Source organism: Gymnogyps californianus, chromosome 23 (assembly GCF_018139145.2).
Source record: "Gymnogyps californianus isolate 813 chromosome 23, ASM1813914v2, whole genome shotgun sequence".
NCBI classification, from domain to species: domain Eukaryota; kingdom Metazoa; phylum Chordata; class Aves; order Accipitriformes; family Cathartidae; genus Gymnogyps; species Gymnogyps californianus.
In genome coordinates, this window is record NC_059493.1 from 5,198,847 (window position 1) to 5,218,387 (window position 19,541).

Consider the following 19,541-nt stretch of genomic DNA (forward strand, 5'->3'; position numbering starts at 1 on the left):
GACATGGAGAGACTTGGCTTTTTCAAGACAGCAAAAAAATAGGAGATGAACTTCTGCTTCTTACGTCTCCTTTCTGTAACCAGAGGATCAGCTGTCCTTTCTGAAATGTGCCAAATGTTTTATTCATTATGCAGGTGTCTCAAATCTTAGTACGGTGCTAGCTTTCCATTTTTAAGAGCTCTTGAAATCACTTGTTAGAGGTATGAAATTGCTCAGGGTATCTTGTGTTGCAGTGTTTAATACAGAAAGGACAAAGGAGGAGCACTGCATCCCAGCTCAGTCTGCCATCTCATCATCTGCTTTGCTGCTGCTTGTCCCAAACAACTGTTTCTCTGGTGAAGTCAAAGTTAAATATTCTGTGTTTATAGAAACATCTTTTGGTGCAGCAGGTAGGCACCATCTACAGGCTATTAATGGTTTTTCAAAATAAACTATTTGTCCAGGCAGTCAGCTCTTAGAGCTTGTTTGTTTTGGGTTGGTTTTTTTCCCTCTGTTTCTTTCCCGCTTTCTTCTTCTTTATTGAGAAACTTTTTGCTTCTTAGTGATGAACGAGGGGATAATGGAACAACCAGTATTTTCTGCAATCAGTAAATAATGTAGAGCTCGAAGGGAGGAAATAGGAAAGCTATTGAGAGAAGTAAATGAAAATGAAAATGGAATTACATTGCTTTACAAGATGCAGATATACCGAAAGCAGTTTTAGACATAAGAGGCAATACTTTCTGTCATTTGTATTTAGGTCTTAGGATGGGTTGATGCTTTTTGCTTTGTTTCAGTATTAACTCTTTATTAAGATCTCTGTCTGTCATGGATTTCACCATTTTATACGTTTGCTAAACGTATCTGTACAATGCAGAGAGCTTTTTATTAGAGTTTTTAAAATGAGCTGTCCTTTCACAGTGATGAGAAGAGGCAGAATACAGAATGGATGAGAAACACAATTAAAATGCACAGATTGTGCATCCTTGAAACTACGTTAAGCTGACATATCCTGCCTGTGCAGTATACTTTAGGTGAGGAGTAGAATGTAAAGATTTTCCGCAGCTTTTTTTTCAGGTGTTTATCTAGACTCCTTCATGGGTAGTGAATGACGCCTGCTTATGGGCTTTGGTCATCGACAAACCACTTAGGGAAAATTGTATCATCTCCCATTTCGCAGCAATGTAAAAATGAGGCACAGAGCAACGATGTGACTTGCCTGGAAATGCACTGGAAATGAACAGCAGAGGTAGTATCCCGAGCTGCCAAGTAAAGGTGGCTGTGCAACATGCAGGTTAAATGATTGCTTGGCATAGTAGCATAGAAGTGTGAAACAGCCACCTAAAAGACCTGTTCCTTTACCTCAAAACCTGCATGTTCTTGCTGAAGACCCAAAGGTCACCTTGCGTCTTGGGAGAAGAGATTTAGCCTTTGGAGAAGTGTCAGCAAAGCAAAGCTGCTTATAACCTTGGCTGTACTTACACCTCTAGTATTGCTTCTAAGAAGAACACAACAAAGAGCCAGAATTTGCCACTTATTGAGAGGGGTTTAAATAGTCAACTCCTGTTTATGTTTTCTCAGAAATAGCTCTGAACAGAAACACTACCAGGGAAATGGAATTTGCTCTGGGCTTATCTTTTTATTGTGACTTATAGGGATTCTGCCAGGTAAATGTTTGTGGACTCACACGGGCCTGAAGATTGCTGCTATCATCTTGATGACAAAAATACGGGACTTTTATTCGTGCCTTCTGGGAGCCACGAGGTTAAGAAAATGACTTAAATTTTTCCTTCATTTCCCAGAGTGTCTTTTGAAGTGAGAAATATACACATCAGTCCTAGAAACTCTGATCAGAGCCCTGTCCTATCTCACCCCTCCAAATGTAATGACTAGAAAATTGACAGCCAAGCTAAAAGGGGAGGGAAGAAAAACTGGTGGGGTGAGCAAAGGACACTTTTAGCTCCTCAAAATTCAACCCGTGCTACAGGAATGGTTAGGGACTCAGTTAACCTCTATTTTGTACCCAGTTCTGTTCCTTGTCTGCCAGATCACCACGTGTTCCTAAACCTCTTGGATGTTTTTGACCATCACTTCCATTATTCTACGTTTTGAGGTATGCAGAGATTGAGGACCCATCCATTTGTAGCAGTCCAGTTCTGAGTTAGTTATAAGCAGTCAGATTTCTTTCTGGTGGATACATGATTAATAGTTCAGGACTACGGAAGATGATTGCTGTTTGGTCCCCATCTGGGAAAACATGGGTCATGTAGGAGAGCGTCAGTCCTGGCAAATTGTGTAACAGTCATGGCAAAAGTCACCGTCTCTGTTGGTAAAAGTATAATATGGATCCCCCATCCTAAATATCTGCTAAATTTTATATTTTTTCTTGTAGGTGAATCTCAGATTGGTTCTTGGGATTTTAAAGGTCATGTAATAACATTAAAGCATCTGTAGAATAGTTGCAACCTAGCTAGATTTCATAACATTTTTTTATTGTTGTTGGCGGGCTTTTCATTTTTTAATCTTGCTCAAGAATAACTGACAAAATCAGTCAGAGTAATTCTCCATGTACTATTAATATTTGTCACTAGTTGGCAGTGACAATTCACTGAGCTCCTAGTGAATGGAAGAAAGGACACCATTCTGACATAACAAATAATCATTGGGGGGGGGGGGGAAGCAAGCCTGCCTTTCTTTTGCCTCTATGTTTAAAGCTAAATGGACTAGCAAGAGCAATTAAGGGACTTAATAGGTCCAGAAAGAAGGAATGCAGTATGTTGGCAGTGGAGGGATAAGATTTCACTCTTTAGCAGATGTATGCTGAAGATATGCTCTTCCTCAGCACGCAGTTAGAAAAAAGATGACCTACCCGACATGCATCATAGCATAGGTCATGTATGTTCAGAAAGCTTTTTTCCCTTTTGGAGCCTCTTACTGTACGTAGTTCTTCAACATAAAAGAACCACTTAATTTACTTATGTTTTTCCATATCACAAAAGTAACAAACAGCAAGACGCAATTCTGTGCCCAGAGCTGAGAATACAACCAGTGGTCCATGAGCCCTTAGAGGAGGAATTCTAATGAGATCTGGAGATGTTTCTTGCGTAGCAGTTGACAGCGTTGACAAAGCATTTTGCTAAGTGAGAAGGAATCATCAGTTTGTGTTCTACACATATCTGTAGCTTATGACTGGGTGGGTCTCGGTTTCTTAACTGATGCTAGTAATAGCAACATGAACGTGGGGACATTCAGTCTTTTACAAATGCATTTTATGTACCTTATGAAGACTTACATTGTTCTGTAAATTGCTGTCGCAGAGTCTGATCGTTTGGGAATTTTTAAAACTTTTTAATTGATATAGCACTGAAAAATCTTAGAACAATGGAAGTACACGTTGGCTATTGCCTCTCAAATTGCGTAGTATTTTGGATGCAAAAAAGACCAAAAAGTGGTCATTTTAATGACATTATAGAGTGGGAAGTGGTTTGGGTTTTTTTTGGTCTTCATTATGTTGAAGTTTACCTTGGAGCTGGAGGCAGAGGAGTTGTGTAGTGAAAAAATAAAAAAACACTTGGGAGGAGGGTAATTACAGTTATTAAGCAGTTGGCTAGTCTCTGCAATTCTACTGTGAAGCTTTTGTCTTTGCAGTGTCTACCTGTCTCACTGGTAATTAGTTGTTTAAGGTCTGAACCCAGGTCTCCCATTTGAAATCAGTGGAAATACTCTCCTTGAATCTTGCTATAAATGTTTGATCCTGTAAGAGCCTTTGATTTATGGGGCTGCTGCTGGTTTCAGTCAGCATTTTGTGACCATAGAGCTTCCAAGACAAGTCTCAAACTGTGGCAGATAGCTTGCATGTTAATTCAGTAGTGTATTTTGGTTTGGTTTTTATTTTTTTTAGTGAATAGTTGGAGTGTTACGGTGCTTGCATTAAAGATAAGTACTGGAGTTCAAAAACATAAAACAAGTCACTATCTCAAGAGCGACTAACCACTCCTGCGTGACCAGTTTTGCAATATATTTAAAGAAACATGATTTTCAAAAGAATAACACGTTGCAATGATACATTTGCAACAATACAAGAAGCATTAGATTCCCATCTTGGGTGCTTACAGAACACTTTAGGTTCATGAACTGGGTATTCTGGTTTACTCATCTCTAAGAATGATAACTAGGGTTGTGTTCTTCATATGAATATTATGAGAAATCTTCCTTCTTAAACATTAGGAAAAATGTTTTCCAAGCTCATAAAGTTCTTCAAGAGTCCTTATTAGTATAGCAGCAAATGCCCAGCCCTTAGATTGTTCAGAAAACAATCCTATGAATATAAAAATCACAGGGCATTAGAAATAGGATTCTCAAATAGGTTAAATAGGAATTTCACTGGAGGCAGTGAAGCCCTGTTTTCCAGGGTTCCTGTTGAGTCATTGAAAAATAGTTTCATTTAGGGTTTTTATTTTTTCAGCTAATGTCGGTTTCAGAAATCTATAGTTCACTGCTGCAACTTTCCCAGATTTGTCTCTTAATTAACTGGCCCATGTGATCTCTCACATTCTAGACATCAGAGATTTTTCCTGGAATAAGGAAATACTAAAAAGTTATTTGCAGTCATTCAGTGTTTCCTCCCCTAATGGATTCTATGGCACTTAGCATGCACTTACCTCAGTCTTTATCTCACTGCCCATCGCCCTAGCATCTGAGTTCTTCCCATCAAAAGTAAAATCTCTTTCCCCGAAATACTGATGATGAGAATGGATAGGTTGTTTGCTTTAGAAAAGCCATAAAAAGAAATCCAAAAAAGCAAAGCTTAATGAAGAGAAGCAGTTGCATTTAGGAGAATTAGTGCTCACAAACCAAGTCGAAAAGATGGGTTTTGTATTTTAGATCTGAAAGAGATAAGGACTTTTTCATTCACTCATTTTCTAGTGTCATAGATTTTAAAGGGGAGAGTCTATTTTTCCATTTGGTGATGTAACATAGCTGGTAGGATTTCTTCCAGGCAAATTGGTTATGGTGATCTCTTTGAGAATTGCCGTTGGAGCGGTACAGGTCCCACAGAAGTTCCTCTCTCTTACTAAGACAACTTTCTTTTCATTTACTTTTCTGTAAGAAGCCAGGCTTCTGGGAGGGGCTCCAACTGCAGCAGAAAATGGCCATTCTCCAGGTTACTGGAAGCGATAGTCACACTTGGAGTATCTATGTGAAGACTTTGATTGAGGTTTTAAAGACCTCTGTTTTCATTGCCTTTGGATCACGTTCTGTTATACCTGAGGAACTGTAGGCTCCTATGGAATTTATGGAGCACTTCAAGCCCACGGTTTAGAAGAGAAGTGCCAGATACTGCTTTGAAGACACCTATCAATCTTTTTGCTTGTGAGCCCAGTGTTTCCAGCATCTCCGTATTTCTTCTGATAATTTGTGAGCTTGTCCTTTCGGCAGGTCCTGTAAGCTAAACCTGTCCTATAATCCATCCTTTTCAGTTGGAAGACTGAGGCACAGAGATACTGAGTTGCTTCTCTGAGAAGAGCATGTGTGATAAAAACGGCACTTGAACTCATGGCTCCTGTTCTTTAGTCCTTTGAATTTAACCAAAGCTGCTGCTTTAAACCAAGCCCTCTCTGACCCTTCCAAGAGATCTCAAAAGTTTACTTACCCCTACGGGTGTTGTGAAGCTTAATTAATGTTTGTAAAGTGCCTTGAGTTCTTTGGATGAAAGTGCTTTGGATTATTAATATTAATAATAACAGATGAGCCCCTGAAACATTCTAGTACAGTAGAATGAATTAACATGAAGCAAGCAATCAACAACAACAAATCAAACCAGTAATGCCATCATAGCCTTGGGCAATGCATACAGCTGGTGGTCTGATAGATGTGACAGATGAATCCACTGATATTCTCTTCAGTCATTTCCATTGTAAACTGAACTGTCTCCCATGTCCTCATAACAGCAGCGTTTTAGCCAAAAGTCACCTGCGGCATTAACTGGCTTTTTCCAGTTGAGGCTTTTTTTTTTTTTTTTTTAAATAATCATCTACAGGTCATATTCAGACATGACATAAGCTGATACATAACTTTTGGGGGTATTTTTCAGGGACTTACATAAGCTATGGCAAATTGGGCACCATTCCCATAGTCACATTGGCCCATGTACCCCAAGAGAGATTTACTCCTCCTGCAGTGCTTTCACCACAGTTACCTGGTGCATATACTCATGACGGGGGGTTGCTCCTTCTACAGAAGTGTCAACAAGCAAAACGGACAAGAAAAATAACAAGAGAATTGAAGGCACAGAGACTGGATAACTCTGCCAATGCCTTTCAGTGTATCAGAGGAAAGGTAGGATATAGGGTCCCTGGTCCGTGTCAAGTATTCTAGGTACTAACTATGGTATTTCAGCTGTTGTGACCTCCTTCCCTTGCACAGGCGTGTAAAAGAGCCCAGATATAATTGAGAGTGAAATCCATGGTGCCCTTTTCATATAAGTAGATATCACACTAGTAGAAAACAGCTGCTTCATACTTGCACAATCTTATTTTTCTTTCAGTCCTCTCTTCCTTCTATCATCAAAATGCAATGAGACAATATAAATTTTTGTATATAAATTACAAGCTTAAAAGCTGCCATAACCTCAGTAGATCATAATAAAAATCTGTTATGTAGAAAAATAAATGAGGAAGCCTTAGGGCAATTTCCCTCAGAAGACGTATGGTAAGGAATATGTATTTTCTTGGACTATTGAACAAAGAGTTGGACTATTAAGGAAACTGTATTAATGATTTATGCAAGGTTTTTGGAAGAGGGTCTGCTTCTAAGATGCATATTTTGCATAGTTTCTGTATCAAAGAGCAATCGGTACTACTATAATTGCCATTGGTCATAATGGAGAGATTCACTCCATAGAAAATGGTGAAATTTCAGGAGGAGACTTCATTTGTTGTTGGAACAAGTTTGAAATTTATAACTGAATATAAACACCAAAACATTCTTACATTGGGTTTGTATGGATGGGTGAAAGAAAAAGGGAACAGGGAAGGAGTATGTATGCAATTTTTCCAAGTATTGTCCCTGAATTTCTGTGAGACCTGTTTGCTGAATTTATATGTACAGCTAGGAATCTGGCAGCCTCATTTGAGAATTATTTTATTTTTTTATCCTGGCAACTTTTGCTTCACTATGTGCAACTTCCTTTTTGGTTTAGCACGCTTGGCATTTTGCAGGAGCTGACCCTGAATTGTACTGTTTAATTAAGATAACATGTATATAGAGTGAAGATCTAACAATGGATGAACAATTATTTTTAACCTTCATGCCTCTGCTCTTCCCAACAGTATGTATATCAGCCCTGAATATGTAGTTACGAACATCCCTTATTTTCTTTTTAAGGGCTGATTGCTTATCCCATTGGCCCATTTTTCATGTGTTTTTCCGATGTGATCGTGTAAAAATCAAACATTCACCTGTCCATATATCATTAAGCTCCATCGGTGTGTGTGTCCTGGCCTTGATTCTGTGCTGAAGAAACTCAGTGAGCTTATTATAACATGATAGAGCAAAACCAAGAAATATGTCTTGATGGGTAATATTTGGAAGAGGCCGAAGGGAGGGGCACTTTCTGCTTTGATTCAATTATCGCTGATTCTAGTGAATGAGAAGTAAACGCTGCCATGTGGCATAAGCAATTGAAAAAGCACTGCTTTTGTGTATGTGGGAAGAATTTATTTATTTTTAAGTGGACATGTTTATATCTGTGCTATTCGTATTGCCCAAGGATTGTTCTTGCTCATCTTGACTGCAGCTGGCGCCTCATTCTGAAGCGTGCGGAATGCAGTCCCCCTCGCCTTGCCTGGCCATCGCTCAAGTTGTCAGATACTCTGGAAGTTGGGGTAAAGTGTCCTACAACTTAACACCCATTCCTGTGCTTTGAAAACTCCTTGTTTCAGCTCTTCTGCGCAGCTCTTAAGGGCAGGACTTCACACTACAAAGCGTAAATCCTTCCTTACAGTGTTTTCCATTGTGAAATAATTTGCTTGTTGACATGTTAGGTCATTTATTTAATGAGACAGGGCAAGCCCTCTGCTGATGCATTTCACCACAAACTGATTGGAAATAAAGTTGCTAAAGTGGTGTGGCAAGATATTAAGCCTGTAATTGTGGTAGTGGCCAGCTTTTCACACAAGACACCGCTGGCAAGCTTGTGGATTTCTTCACTCAGTATCACTTCCAATTTTTTTCTGAAGTCCAGCTTTGATATAATGCACTATTGTGGGTTATCTATTTTCACAGCCTGATTTAATCTCATTTACATATGCAACAATATGTATGGTATTTGTTTTCATTTTATTTATTCCTTGTTTGCTATATTAAGGTTTGGCAGCAAGTAGTGCAGTACTTGGTTAGGTTGTTGGTTTTATTGGTTCTAATTCCCACTGATAACATGAAATCTTGAGATCTTGGATATTTCCCTTTTTTTTTTTTTTTTTGCAAGTAAAAATGACACTTAGCTAGAGAATTCTTTTCCTTCAGCTGTTCTGTTAGAAACCATCCCCATTCTTCCTGCCTTTTAATACTTAAAAATAATAAACTTAATATGGAAATTAAAAATCAATGCTGATTAGTTCTGATAATTTTAACTCATATGCCAGATTCCTTTGCTACTTAGTTGACTTCGGCATATGTGTCTTTGAATTTTAATTTAGTCAAACATGTGCCTGTTGATTAAATTGCAAATATGTGGCACCTCTTACTTGAAGTTAGCATTGTTGCTTTTTGCAATACCCTTTTATGTGTGTTTTGATTAAAAGGTAAAGAGTGCAGCATGGAGAGACTAAGTGGACTGCCCAAGGTCAAATATCGCGTCTAGAGGGGAAAACGATGGACAGTGGGAAGGCCTCAAGAGAATCATGGCCTTGTAGGCACAAACACAGTGCTTCATCTGTATTTGATCCATTAGAGAAACGTCTCCCATCCCACTTGGCCTTCTCTGACTTATCCTGCTTGTCTTCTGAACAGCTTTCTGCTCTTTCCTTTACCTCACCAGTCTATGTACAAGCATTGCCTTATGCCCACAGTTACCCTTCCATAGATGCAGTCAAAAGACTCCTCAGTTTGCTACTGATTTGCTCAATCTTTTTTTCTGTTACAGTAGCTGTTTAACATGTCAGCTGTTTCTTTTTCTTTTTATTTATCAAGTTTGTGATTCAAGGAACTTTTTTCCAAATGTATCTTAGTTAATGTGTATCAACGGTTAGTATTTTTTCTTTTCTTCTACTGCTGTATGAGTTGCTAGGTTAAAGTGACTAACATTCCCTATAGTTTGATTTTATTCTGTCACAGTATGCAAATCAGTTTTTTCCTTTGAGGTCATGCCAATCTGTCCTTTCTGGATTTCTTTTTTTAATGTAAAGCAGTAAATAAATTGAACACATGCTAGAACAAATGTTGGAAGTCACTTCAGTTATTAGCCAGCATATAAACAAACTACGACAACTGTTGTATCCAAAGATGCTTAAGATACCGGTTTGTCTTCTGCTGATTTGTAAGAAGTAGTTCATATGTATTCATTGAGTTTCCAGCTGGGGAGCTTAATAAAAAGCTGGTCATTGAGTTCAGCATTTTCTGAAGATCAAGTCCAGCCATTGTTGGTATTTGAAACAGTTCTGAAGTCACCCTCCCCCCCCCCCCCCCCCCAAATAAACCCAAAACTCAGGCTCCTTTTAAATCACCTTCTGACAGTGGTCCTAACTTCAGGCACTCAAATGTTTACTGGTTTAAAAAAAATAACTGTAGTTTGGAAAGACATTACTGTTATTTTAAACAATTCTGGCCAACACAGATTAGCTTTTAGCAACATCATATTCAGGATAATCACGATGATTACATGAATATCCAGTGTTTTCTATTTGAATATTAAATAGCCTCGAATTCAGCAAAGGCTCTTCCATTGCATTATTGGTAAACTTTTTTTTTCTTCATTTCTTACTATTTGCAGTGCAGCAGAACAAATAAAGTGGGCTAGGAAGTGTCTGAAGTCAGAAACTCATCCCTGTCCTTCAATTTTGCGGCAAATAATTGGGCCCTGAAGGAATTGGCTGTTCAGTTGTTCTCTTGGCTGTAGTATGTGTATGTTGGCTCTGTTTCTTATAGCTGCCTGACAGCAATACATTTTGGCAGGAGCCCTAAGGACTGACACCTCAAAGGAGGCGGGGGGAAGAATGCTCTAAGTTGAGGGGTCAAGTTAATATGATGCAGAGTCCCATTCCATGGACGTATCCACAAGGGGAAAAACTCCAAACATTTTAGTAAATTCCGTTTTACTCTTAGGAAGGTAAATTCCCTGACAGGTTTTTATCGTTCACCCTATCCAGCATTGGCTACATGTCACTCTTATTAGCCTTTAAACCTTTTAGACAAGCTATTTCGCTCTACTAGTATGTGTATAATAATGTATCCATGTAAGCAGTATGCATTTGGTTTGTTGGGTTTTTTTGGGTTTACTAAGGTGTTGCTGAGTAAAATTTAGCTGGAGTACAGGGAAATCTTTCACACGTACTTACTAATTTAGGAGTATAGGTCTCATTTATGAATGTGATGTTGATGCTCAGGAGACCAGAGGGGTTGCATAGTCCATATGGAGGTCAAACTAGTAGTGAACAACTGAAGAGACAACTCACTGCTTTCAGGGGCAATGTACAATACTTGACTTTGGGCTAAATGATTTAGGTGTGGTAACATTTGCGTTCTGTTCTTGTACTTAAACTCTGCTAACTCTGGAGCTCAGTTTCCCCATTTGTAAAATGTTAGTAATCATTTTACTAATGATAGATCCTAGTAATCGTGTCCCTCCCCTGCACAGCCGGTGTTGTACCCAGTGAAGGGGCTTCAGATACTTGATACAAATGGATTACAGTTTCCTGGAACCTCAGGAGAATTCAGTTTTCTCACTGCTCAAGTTGCGTTTGAAAATTGAAATGTGACTGTAGACAAACATCTATATGTAGTCAAAAGCAGAAAATCCTTGATCCTGTATAGTCATCCATTTTCTTCAGCGAGCCTTAGCCCGGCATGAGGATCCGCTAGATAGATTCAAAATGTAGGCCTGTTTAATGCTGAGCATTATAATAAATGGTGAATGTTATTATACATTCAGGTACTTTTACAAACCTCTTTTCATGCAGTTCTTCCATATTTTCAAATAACAACACCCAATTAAGCACTTGAATCAGTGCTGCCCTCAGCAGAGATGTAATTAAGCAGGTGTTTAAATCCCTTGTTAAATTAGTCTCTTCTATTTTTCTTTCCTAATCTACCATTACTATTCCTGTCCAGAAAAATAATGGGAAAACAAATGAATCCTGAAACCCTAGCTTTGGGCTTGTACGGGTCAAACTATATCAGCCATGCAAAGTAGATCTATGGAATCTAATCAAATTTAGGTGAAACAAAGCAGATTTAAATAGAAGCTGCTGGATAACAGCAGTGAATGGCAAAAGATCACTTCTCCAGGAAGGAAAAACATTGAATGGAATAAAAATCCACTTCCAAAAGGGCATTATGTGGCACTTTTCCCAACTAATGGCTTGACTGGTGTAATTCAGAATACTCACAAAATGCATACATGGCCTGGCCATAAAGAGAATAGGGAAACAAAGAGGTTGCTAATTCAATTACAAATGTTATAGATCAAGCTCTTTACTATTCATCCAAATGGAAATTTACACTAAATAACATTATCATGAATTGGCTCAGCAACTTAATGGACTAAGACTCTCACATCTAACAGATTGCCTGGTCTCTATTAGGTCTTGAAAATTGTCTCTCTTGTGGATACCTTTAACCAAGCCTCAATATACTCTTGTTATGGAATAAACGAAATAAAGTTACATCATCATTTTCATTACGTTCACTTAGCTAATAGATGCATTAAATAGTTTCTGTGTAATGTTTGGTCCTGTCATGCTTATGGCCAGGGGAAGACATACAGGGTCTTTCAGAGGTCTGTACTTTTGGACAACTTTCCAGAGGTGTTTGGTAAGCCAAACATGCAGATGGAGCCCAATATTTATTTTATTTTTATATATATATTTTTTTATATATATATATATATTTTTTTTTTTTTTTTTTTTTTTTTAAGGATACAAGCATCTCATCTGGGACACTTGAAAAATTTTCTGGACCATTCTGGTCTTACAAGTTGGTTCTCTTAGATTTCAGCACCATGTATATTAATTGAAGTACTTCTGTTGTCATGTTCCTTGGTCCCAAGGCTCCTAGATTTTTCACACCATTGCATTAGTATTCGTTAACGGGGGTGGGGTGGAAGGGGGGTGGGGTGTGATATATCCTACTATCCAGTTATCAGAACTTACTAATACTGTTTTCACCAGAATGGTGGTGAACACACAGCAAGATTGGCCTTACGACTATTCAGGACTTAGGAGGAGCTTTTATAGCCTTAAGAACATCATATATTGTGAAGGCTTATTTAAAGTAAAAACAGATAGGAGGAAAGGAGTGTGTATGTATGCAGATGTGTATGTAGATGGGCACTACCAGTACTGGCTGATGCTGTAGCAGCTCTGCTGGAGCTGTGAAGAAGTAACCTAACATTGAGCAAACAAGACACTTTCACATGTTTTAAATATGCTGTTTCTCTTGTGCTGGTTAACCGTATTAGTTCAGCTTGATTTTGTGGAGCAAAATAGTTTGGTAGCAAAGGGCTCAGATTTCAAACTAGTATGAAAATTATGTCCTGCATGATGTTGGTTCACCCAAAAAATGAGGCTTGTCCATCGTTAGTGCACCTACACTGAACTTCAGTATTTCTAGGATAAGTTGGATGGAATCAATTTCTCAGTGGGTTTCTCTGTTGCCACGATGTATGATGCCCATGGCCAGCAAAAATTCTTTCAAAAATCTGGTTTTGGATTTTGGAGTCTTCTGCTTTGGGAAGCAACTAGGACTAGCTCTCTGAAGGCAGCTGGGACTCTTCAGACTTGAGAAGAGAAAGCTTAGGGGGCTCTTATGAGCATGTTACCTGATGGGAGGGAGTAAAAATGATGGAGCCAGACTCTTCTGAGTGGTATCCAGTCACAGGGCAAGAGGTACTGGGTAAAAATTGAAATACAGGAAATTCCATTTAAACGTAAGGAAAACCTCTTTATTGTGAGAGTGTCCAAACACTGGAACATATTTCCCGGAGAGGCTGTGGAGTCTCCATCCTTGGAGATATTTAAAACCTCACTGGACACGGTCACGGGCAGTCTGCTCTTAGCTCATCCTGCTTTGAGTTGGGGTTTGGACTGGACAATTTCCAGAGGTCACTTCCAAACTACGACTATTCTGTGGCTCCGAGATTTAAGAACCTAATCCATATTGAAAGGCAATGAAGATAAGTGTCCTAGACTTTTAAATGGCTTTTGAAAATGAGACTCAAGCTCCTCAATCAGTTACAATGCTGAGTGGAGGAATAATGTCATACCCTGAAAAAAAATTGTGTTTGAGTTCTGCGCACCCTTCAAAAAGCTTACACATAGACGTATGGTTTTGGTGCTTGATATGAAACGCTTCAAAACTTCTTTAGTATGCTTTTAAATCCCCGACATACTTCCATTTGTACAACTATTACTTAACACTTAAAATAGCCTTAATTCTTTTTGTTAAATGTTGAATCCTAGATGAAGTAGCAAAACAACACATTTCTGCTTAGTTCCATGATTATTAAATACAGACTGTGAAATACTATTGATGAAGAGTTCATTGCTTTAAAAGGTTACTTTCCTAAAAATAAAAAGGAACCAAGCAATGCTTGCTGTGCCAAGGCACATTTCTTCTGCCTAGTAGGGACAATAAGCATGCAGTTTGAAAGGTCATTGGTTCTTTTGTATGCTAACAAACAATTAGTACGGCTGGCGGGGAAGATGTGGCATCAACTTCTTTAGAATGTATTTCTGAGTAAATTAGCCATTCATGACAAGTTAAGAATACTGAGGCTAACATCTCCTGGATGATTTCTTAGCCATCATTTCAGTCTCTGTGGAAATATTGCTGTTTAATCAGCTCTGGCTAACAATTATTTTTCTCCTCGACAAGCACCTTCTGGGACTTCAGTTCACCCCGAGATTATTATTTTTTTTATTGTAACATTTTATAGCCGATAAGGAAAAAGGATTTAGAAAAAGAAAATAACTGACTTTTCCTTCCAGGCAGTTATGATGTTGTATGCATATGAAATATATGTGCATAGAATCTAAATTTGATGTTACTCTAGTCATTTTATTGCAGCGGTAGCGGTGGAGTTTCACACATTCTCATAATTACAGTCCTTCTGCCTTACCCCCCTCCGCCTCGCACGCGCGCACACACACACACACACGCACGCACGCACGCTGCTGCCACACAAAACCTGACCATCTGGTCAACATTTAGAAAGCAAAATAACTGTGATTGTGGATGGAAGCACCTAACTTGCTGAATGCCAGATACCGCAGTTTAAATAGTACCCACAAAAGACTTGCCTTTCCTATTTCTGAATTGCTCAGGAACATCTGCAGGCTAGCAATCAATTTTTTTTTTCCCCTAATCATTGGAAAACACATTTTAGACTTCCTGGAATTACTTTCACCTGTCCTATTTCTTTACTTGGCTTTCATATTAGTTCTGCCTGCCATTTTTTGGATGCCAAGGGATATTCTCTTACTAAGTTTCCAGAATACAGGAACATTGAGTCAGGAGTTTTTTTCAAACAGCAGAAAAGCTGCTGCTGCACCAGTAAGTGCAACTAAGTCGGGTGGCTGGGAAAGCAGAGTGTGGTAAGCAGGTAGGCTCCAAGCAGGCTTTCTGCCTACAGTCGGGTTTCTTGTTAGAGTTATGTTGGGGTAGGGGGGAGGTTGGAAACCCATGTAAACCTGCAACTCCTCTTGCTCCCAAGAGCGTCTAGCCAACATTGTCCTTTTTGCTCTGTCCCCAGGCTTTCTCCAGCATGCTGCAGAGTCCAAACCTTTCAGCTCAGAAGTCTCAGGAGGATTACCTAGCACAATGTTTCTCCCAGGCTTAGGAAGCATGCGGCTCTGAACATGGGGGAAAACAGGGTACGTATGCAGTGCATTTTTTTCCTGGATGTGAGGTGAGCTTTGTATATTCTAATCCCAAGTGGAGGAAGAAGCTGTGCATGCACTAGAGCTGGACAGAGCGGAATGACTTCTACTGTGCCTGAGAAACCTTAGATAACGATGAAAAGTTAGCAAACCTGCCTGGTGAAATGATAGGGCAGAAAACTTGCACATACTCAGATGAATGTGCATCTAGCCATCTTCCAGTTGCATCATGGTAGAAATAGGAAGTCCTCAGTTAGCAATAGCTTTGTCAAAAGTACAACAGTTGACTGGAGTCAAGGAGATGACTACTGCCAGTCTAGCACATTATCTTCTGCAATTACTACAACTACATATACTGCTCAAGACAAAAACTGGAAATAATGATCATTATCTTTTGAATAGTTTCATATCTTCTTTATGCAGCTCCTTTAGTCAACAAAAATATTTAGGTACTTAAGTACACTGCACTTTTTGTTTGTGGGAGATGCTTGTATAGCATCAAAACGGCATCTAAAATATCTTTAGCTGCTTCTGTTACATTGAAGTTTTCAGTTTACAATTGTATGTCGATGGTACAGGGGTCTAACTTCTCTTGTTTTTCTTTGTTTATTTTTAATTAACTTTTTTATTGTTTTCAGCACACAAAGCAATCAAATTATAGCAGTTAGAGAACATTAGTGAACAGAGATACAATCCTCCATAAACAGTAAACAAGAGAACATTTCTTAGGCAAGGTTTGCACAACTCACTACCATGCGTGAAAGCATTACATTGCACATAGGGCATGATTGATGGCATATATGCCATCAAAAAGAGATAAATGATTGGAGGAAGAGTGGAGGAGTCCCTCATTAAACAGCATTTTGTAAATGAATTAACTTGGTAAACGTGATATGCAAGAGGTACAAAGAAATTGTTCTAAATGCCAAAAGAACTTTCCCAAATTCTCATAATAAAATTTGAATTTAGCTTTCATTTATAAATAGGTTTTAAAGGATTAATACAAAAGTGAACAGGCTATTGATTTTCCCTCCTAGGAATGTTTTTGAGATTGCTAGAAGTTTGTACATGAAGACAAAGCAGATTTTCAAACTTCTTGTAAAGCTGGAGGGTGTGGGAGGGCAGAGACAAACACACAGAGGCCTTGACCAATTCCCATCCCCTAAACAGCATGCCGATCCAGGCACTTCTGTGGCAGTGGAAGACTGAACTTCAAGTCCTTGTTCAACTTGATTCAGACTGCTTGGCTTCTATGCTCAATCTAGCTAATACGTGCTTATTAGCTACCTTAATAAATCGTTATTTATAGGTTTGAAGACTAGAAGAGACCATTCAATCATTTGGTCTGACCTTTTTACAAAGTAGGTCACAGAATTGCCATATTAATGTCAATTGATTGCTGTAATTAAGGGATCGAATCAGTGAAGACATTGCTTAGAACTATGGGTTGTACTCACATCTAATAACTTTTCCAGATGGACTGCTACTGATGCTGCCACTATGCTAATAAAATCTGTTTATCATTGATAAACGAGTCCTAGAACCTCTTTTTCATGAATAATAATTCTTAAAGCGAATTTAGAGATGCTCAAAGGCAGCCTTTAATTTTGAATACTGTATGTGCAGCTTAAGATAGTCTAGGCCTTATTTCAAACGTATTACTCCCAAATCTAAGTCAAATCAGTAAGTGCTCATTACCTGCACAAGCTTCAAAGTCTAGGCACAAGGTACTTTGTGTTGTACAACCACTAAAGAGTGAATGGAAAATCTAGAAATGGAGCTGGAAAATAGAAGGAATTTTCATCCTGAGGTTTTGAAATTTTATTTCTCCCCAAAACAAAATGGCCAAGGAAGATAGAAGGAATTTTCTATGCCACAAAATAGTTTGCAGTATGTTGATTTGTCCTTTTCTGTGTTTTAGAATATAATCTTGAAACAATGGTTAGGATGAAAGTTTTGAATTAGCCAGAAACAACTTGATTCTTGGACAGTTCCTTCTATTGAAAAGTGAGGTTAAAAACTTTTCCTTCTGCTTTGGCTAGAAGGAAAGAAGCCTTTCCTTAGGCTTTGGCCTGTGAAAATGAATTTACATTGTTCTCTTATATATTCCTTCAGCATTGATGATACCGGCAAGGGTCAAGTGCGCATGTGAATGCAGTGCTGGACAACACGTCTCAACCTTGGACATCTGAGGGAGCAGTTTTGGTATTGAGAGGTCAGTTCCGGCTCAGTGCTTGCTTTAATTCTGGGTGCCTTTGCTGAGAATGACAAGAGTTGCCTAAATTGGCGAGATGTTCTGGTGTGCTTTTTACGTATTGGTATGTCAGCTAGGAAATCGCCCGAAACTAATGTATCTGATACAGGACATCTAAGAGCTCTCTTCTTTTTAACTTCCTGCCTGACCCAGATTTGAACTGATGAGCTAGTATTTAAAACACTGGGTAATAATGACCAACCTCCACATTATCCAGGAATTAGAATTGAAAGACAACTACTTCAGGTGCTTACTCACAAGCCTTTTTTAATGGGGTTTTGTCTCCTGATCATGTGTCTGTAGAATTTAGTTGAAAACCAAATGCTGTGGAAAATTTACATTACACCCCTGAGTTTCATTGAGCAGAGAGCACTTTTCAATTTAAGAGTGAGCTGCAAAGCTTAAACTGGGCAAAGAATTCATTATTTTAATGATAATAATTTACACTTGCATGGGAGCTTTCATCCAAGAAAATATCATGTTAGAATTTTCCATTCATAGTCTGTCCAAGATGGGGTAATTTCACCTTGATAAGTAGGTATATTATATTTGCCTTTGCTGTTTGGGAAGGAAAAAATGAAGATTATTATAGTTTGTACAGTTGAGTGTTTATTATAGAAATATTTTGCATTTATATTGTAGTTTTCTTAAAATCTGAATGTGGTTTTGAAACACTAGTTTAAACCTATCAATACCCCTATTATGTAAAATTAGTCCACTGCTGTATGCTTGGGGAAACTGAGGTAATAACCTCCTGGGTCTATTCTGTTTCTTGTTTTGGGTTGGTTCCGCCCCCCCCTTCAAAGTAAATCGAAGCAGTAAGTGGTTTGCCTCTCTGGAAATCAGGTCCCATTACTGCGATCAAATCTACTAGTCCAACTCAGCTGTGTCCTCAAATAGAAAATCTTTTCTCTTAAAAGGGACTTCTCATCTGCTTAAAATGAAGCATTTGCTTAAGTGATTTGTTGAATGCAGAGGGTATGCCTAATGTTTTGTTGAACTGGAGGGCAAGTCTGTGGCAAAACTAGGGATGGATGGAACTGTGCAGCTCTTATTGCTAGGGCCTGATGCAACACACCTCGTAGTCAGTGGAGATTTTTCCCATTATTTCAGTCAAGCTCTTAATATCTTTGACTATATGTGACACAGCATATCTTTCTTTCCTTCCCATACATGGTAAATAGAGCCAATTTTGCCTCTTTTGATGTGTAATAAATTCCCCATACAGAAGCTCTGTTTTCTTTCAGCTATTGTCTTTTTGGAGGCTCTGCATAAATATTCAAAAGCCTATTTCTAATTTTATCTTTTTTTTTTCTTACACAGTTCTCTATGCACTATTTACTTGTTTAAAAAATGAAATTGCCTTCCCCCCCCCCCCCCCCCGCCTTCAGAAAAAGCTGTGGGGAACCTTTCATTGAAACATGGGCAAGCAGCATAAGGCAGACCAGTAACACAAAGTCAAAGCCATTTCATAGAAAGTGTTTCAGAAATGCTAATTGATCTAAATGAGCTTAGAAAGCATTTTACAGAGAAAGTATCCAAAATACAGGACGGATTGCAAGATACATTCCCTTAGTAATATGTTACTGCAGTGTTTCGTTGCTGGATTTATATATTAGTTTTAACTACTAGTCTTGATTATGTCATAAAGATTTCATAGATTATTATTGGGGTTTTTTTTGCTCTGCCAGTAATCTACTTTATTAACTGGTGGCTGGGAGTGACAAATTTTGATCAAACTTAAACTTTTAATGTATTCCAATTAGTGGACAGATATGACATTATTATGTCTTTGTTCGTCATTATCACAAGTGTTCCACTGCTTTAAAAAACCCAACACTTTGGCTTTGCAAAACTTAGAAAACACTCTGATGTCATCACAAGACAAAGCAAGTCATCATTTCATTCTACTTGGCAAAGAAAGAAATAATATTTTTTCATTATTTATTTTCACATGCACATTGAGTAAATATCTTAAAAAACAAAACAAACAAAACCCCAAAACCCAAAAAGATAATGTTGGACTACCTATAGGAATTCATTCAGCACGGTAATATTTAATGGCTTGGGTTAATGGATTTGTTATTGCTACATCTGGAAAAACAGGGAGTAGTTTTTGTTCATATTTTCATGAGAGTAACTGAGGTACAGTAGTGATTAAAGGTAGTATTTATTTATTAAAGGTGGTGGTTACCATTCAGCAGTATGTAGCC

The 19,541-nt window shown here is 38.4% G+C and overlaps 1 protein-coding gene across 5 annotated transcripts in view; it reads left to right on the forward strand.

The window, feature by feature from the left end:
- The window catches only part of LRRTM4 (leucine rich repeat transmembrane neuronal 4), a 543,042-nt gene that overhangs the window by 187,841 nt on the left and 335,660 nt on the right, over nt 1-19,541 (forward strand). For all 5 annotated transcript variants that reach the window (XM_050910344.1, XM_050910345.1, XM_050910348.1 and 2 more), the window contains exons 7-8: nt 14,948-15,068; nt 17,190-17,289. The gene's annotated coding sequence lies outside the window, so the exon portion shown is untranslated. The remainder of the gene's footprint in view (nt 1-14,947; nt 15,069-17,189; nt 17,290-19,541) is intronic.